The 5,089-nt window shown below is 44.3% G+C and overlaps 1 pseudogene; it reads left to right on the plus strand.

Moving 5' to 3' along the window:
* The first annotated feature begins 404 nt into the window (after positions 1–404).
* LOC126417252 (5S ribosomal RNA) lies at positions 405–523 on the plus strand (annotated as a pseudogene).
* The last annotated feature ends 4,566 nt before the right edge of the window (positions 524–5,089 follow it).

A 5,089-nucleotide genomic window follows, 5' to 3' on the forward strand; every position in this document is an offset into this window, starting at 1 on the left:
GGGAACGCCTTCAGGTAAAGACAATTAAGTAAACAATATGAGTTATTAGGCAGTGAATGAACTTATCATGCGGAAGTAATATTTCGAGAAATTTGTTTTTTCTGGATTTGAGATTTTGAGCCCTTCCCTTTATCCCACTGAGTCCAAACTGCACAAAGCTCATGTCTATATAGAATGGGAGGAGGCGTTGGGCACATGTCAGACCGTCACTTGCAGCAATTGAAGAAAACATACGTCAGCCGTCGTAATATAGTGTGCGGAATCGTTAACTTCACAGTGCGTTTTGGAGCGTGCTGCCTTTATGTGTTTGTCGTTTCGTGTCTTGGTTTTTAGTTTTCTCATCCCTGTCCGTATATTTCTAAATGGAAATATTTAAATTATGTAGCTGCTGTACAAGACTGAAGGCTAACGGCGTCGCCGCAGTGGTAACACAGGTTCGCTTCAGATCACCAAAGTTAAGCGCTGTCGGACTTGGCTAGTATTTGGATGGGTGACCGTTCGAGTGTACCGAGCGCTGTTAGCAAGCGGGGTGCACTCAGCCCTTGTGAGGCCAATGGAAGAGCTGCTTGACAGAGAAGTAGCGGCTTCGGTCATGAAAACTGACAACGGTCTGGAGAGCAGTGTGCTGACCACGTGCCCATTCGTATCCGCATCCATTGACCCGATCAGCTGATGATGACACGACGATCGGTCGGTACTATTTGGCCTTTCGAGGCCTCTTCAGATGTGGGTTTTTATAGAAGACGGAGAGATTTCACTATTCCGTGAAGTAATTACGAAGCTAGACCATTAGCATGCTAATACATTTTTCCATGTACGCCGTAAGCGAATCTTCGATTTTCTCGTAGGTACTGAAAACAGTTGCTGATAGAGGCTGTAGTGTGCCTCTTTAATTCGCAGGAACCCTTTTTGGTTAGCTTTTCATTTACCTAAGCCAACTGGTCCTTTTTTATGGAGGAAACTTGTTGCCCCTACCAAATATTCACGTCAGAACGGTGTGAAGAACGATGTATTGTAAGTCCATATAACTACTCCTTAAATTTAGACAACGCACGAAAAGATACACGCGAAACAAATGGTTCAAATGGCTCTGAGCGGTCATCTGCGGTCATCAGTCCCCCTAGACTTAGAACTACTTAAACCTAACTAACCTAAGGACATCATACACATGCATGCCCGAGACAGGATTCGAACCTGCGGCCGTAGCGGTCGCGCGGTTCCAGACTGAAGCGCTTAGAACCGCTCGGCCACAACGGCGGCCTACAAGCGAAATGGGAAACAGCAATTAGTGTCACTGCTTTTAGAAAAAGCAATGTTTTAACCTAATGTTCTTATCGACAGTGCTGTTTTAGAGGTGACGACTAAAACTAGTTGTGCTGTTTAGGGAATACTGTCTACAGCATAATGTGCAGCAATATCAGGCCATAGCTTCCATAATCGGTGAGCTCCGAGAAAGGCTGCTTGGACCTAGATCGCCGACGAGACGTGCACTGCCTCCTCCAGTTCAAAAGAGTGCTTTTTCTCGCCTTGGCAGTAAAGTCCAGTGGGAGCGAGTCATGCTGCAGCCGTTTGTGCTGGCCGATCACAATGGGCGCGTGCCGACTTTCACTGCTGGCAAAACACACCGGAAGCCTGTCCAGGCGAGCCGAGCTGGGCTCGAAAGCAGGCCATCCGCGGCGCCCGCCTTGGCCCCACTGACGGCGCAAATGTCTGACGCCGGCGCCAGCACCAGCTGCCGTCGTAGCAGCCGAAGGCCGCGACCGCCTGCGCCCACCGACGCTTGGGAATGGTGATTGTGCTGGCGTAAGCTGTCGCCAGCACACAGGTTAGCTAAGATGTAGCGCGAAGATCGATAGCAGGCGCTGGATCAAGCGCGCCTATCACGAGAGAGGCCAAAGACACACCGATAAGCAGCACGCCGCAAACGCTCTCTCGACAGCATGTATTTAGGCCACCGCCACTGACCGGAGGAGCTCACTAACTCACGCTCCAATTTGGCGTCTGTCATTCATTCGCAGAGCGGGTCACAGGCTACAATAGTAGATAGCGACCAGAATTGGACTATACCAAGAACATAATAACAAGATTACCAATATTGTCGGCAATAGGACTATTACAGATGAGCTTGTACCACAACACATAGAGACTATTAAAGTTAAGTAGCAGCTATCTGTCATGTAAATATAGAACCTTGATAGTCCACGCGTGCATTTGCGTTGTAGAAAGAGGAAACCGGCCACTCATATCATCATCTACATCTGCATCTATACTCCGCAAGCCACCTGACGGTGTGTGGCGGAGGGTACCTTGAGTACCTCTATCGGTTCTCCCTTCTATTCCAGTCTCGTATTGTTCGCGGAAAGAAAGGTTGTCGGTATGCCTCTGTGTGTGCTCTAATCTCTCTTCATGGTCTCTTCGCGAGATATACGTAGGAGGGAGCAATATACTGCTTGACTCCTCGGTGAAGGTATGTTCTCGAAACTTCAACAAAAGCCCGTACCGAGCTACTGAGCGTCTCTCTTGGATTTTATCCATCAATTCTGTAACGCTTTCGCGATTACTAAATGATCCTGTAACGAAGCACTCTCCTCTCCGTTGGATCTTCTCTATCTCTTCTATCTATCTATCTGGTACGGATCCGACACCGGAGAACAGTATTCAAGCAGTGGGCGAACAGGTGTACTGTGACCTACTTCCTTTGTTTTCGGACTGCATTTCCTTTGGATTTTTCCAATGCAATTGTCTGGCATCTGCTTTACCAACGATCAACTTTATATGATCATTCCATTTTAAATCAGTCCTAATGCCTACTCCCAGGTAATTTATGGAATTAACTGCTTCCAGTTGCTGACCTCCTATATTGTAGCTAAATGATAACGGATATTTCTTTCTATGTATTCGCAGCACATTACACTTATCTACATTGAGATTCAGTTGCCATTTCCTGCACCATGCGTCAATTCATTGCAGATCCTCCAGCATTTCAGTACAATTTTTCATTGTTACAACCTCTCGATATACTACAGCATCAATCGCAAAAATCCTCAGTGAACTTCCGATGTCATCCACAAGGTCATTTATGTATATTGTGAATAGCAATGGTCCTACGACACTCCCCTGCGGCACACCTGAAATCATTCTTACTCCGGAAGACTTCTCTCCATTGAGAATGACATGCTGCGTTCTGTTATCTAGGAACTCTTCAATCGAATCACACAACGACTGTGGGGAACTGTGTCGAACGCCTTGCGGAAGTCAAGAAACACGGCATCTACCTGGGAACCCGTGTCTATGACCCTCTGAGTCTCGTGGACGAATAGCGCGAGCCGGGTTTCACACAGTCGTCTTTTTCGAAACCCATACTGATTCCTACAGAGTAGATTTCTAGTCTCCAGAAAAGTCATTATACTCTAACATAATACGTGTTCCAAAATTATACAACTGATCGACGTTAGAGATATAGGTCTATAGTTCTGCACATCTGTTCGACGTCCCTTCTTGAAAACGGGGATGACCTGTGCCCTTCTCCAATCTTTTGGAACGCTACGCTCTTCTAGAGACCTACGGTACATCGCTGCAAGAAGGGGGCAAGTTCATCCGCGTACTCTCTGTAAAATCGAACTGGTATCCCATCAGGTCAAGCGGCCTTTCCTCTTTTGAGCGATTTTAATTCTTTCTCTCCCTCTGTCATCTGTTTCGATATCTACCATTTTGTCATCTGCGCGACAACTTAGAGAAGGAACTACAATGCAGTCTTCCTCTGTGAAACAGCTTTGGAAAAAGACATTTAGTTTTCCTGCCCTTAGTCTGTCATCCTCTGTTTCAGTACCATGTTGGTCATAGAGTATCTGGACATCCTCTCCCTTGGTCCCTTACGGTACAAGACTCTACAGTGGCGACGAGGACACTGCAGTTAAGACGGCATTTCAGGAGCAAAGAGATGAGCCATACAGGTTAATTCCTACAATAAAGAGAAAGATGAAATACCATAATTAATAATGGTACTGAATTGGACAAATAGCGGCGTTATTGGTTTTGGATCTATAGTTTCATCATCAGACATTTGTTCATATTTATACAAAGAATCACAGTCAGTTGCGAAGTTACTTTTGTTACAAATAACACGTTTCGCCTGGTTAAGGCTTCCTGAGATTTCCTAAAAGTAAAGGAAAAGCAAGTATGTAATTATACAAAATAACAAATTAGAGGCGTGGTTCTAACCTGCGTTAAACTTTTAAAAATTATTTTAAAAAATTTAAGAAAGCTAATTAATATTCACGAAATGCTGTTAAACATTTCATATCACCAGCTATAATGGTCGTTATTCAGAACGATGGTACTAAACCGTGTCGAGGAAGAACCGTCGAACGAAATACGCTGGAACAAAACCAGGTGCATAAACTTTAAAGGATAAAAACTGGGGATAGTTGTATGAAGGCAGATATGAAGGGGAGGAAGGGGCACAGACAACGTAATGTAAAATACCTTAAAACAGTCAGAGTGACCAGGTGAAGTGCAGCGTAGAGTGACACGTAGATCGAATGACCTGTATATCAGGTGACTAAATGGTCTAACAGACAGCCACATTGAAACTAGAGTGCAGCGGAAATCCAAGATGTCCGTGCTAGTAGGACGATAAACCAACAGAAGGCGCTAGTGTCGGTAAAGCATAACTATTCAGGACGTAAGACTATAAGAAGAAGCGGCTACAGGCAATAAGTGAAAGTTTAGAATGCACCTTAACTAAATTACGTGATAGAACATGGGATAAAAATTCAAAATTCTTGAAAAATCGAAGAAACAGAGATCAAGAAATATAATAAATGTAAGCCATAAAAACAAAGGATCGCAAGAGGCTACAAATGGGTACGCTTAAAATAGGCTTACAACCAGAATAACTAAAAGGATAAAAGTAATCAGAGTATTAGTCGTAAAAGCGTAATAGTACATTCCAGAAAATCACCAAAAAAACTGGGATGAAATTGGACAGATTTTATAACAAATAACCTTTACTTGTCCACATTTAAAATTACTTTTTTTTTTTTTATTTATTGAATTCCTCCCATCCGGGGAGGGCTGGCAGCAGCAT

The sequence above is a fragment of the Schistocerca serialis genome, chromosome 8, assembly GCF_023864345.2.
Source record: "Schistocerca serialis cubense isolate TAMUIC-IGC-003099 chromosome 8, iqSchSeri2.2, whole genome shotgun sequence".
NCBI lineage: Eukaryota > Metazoa > Arthropoda > Insecta > Orthoptera > Acrididae > Schistocerca > Schistocerca serialis.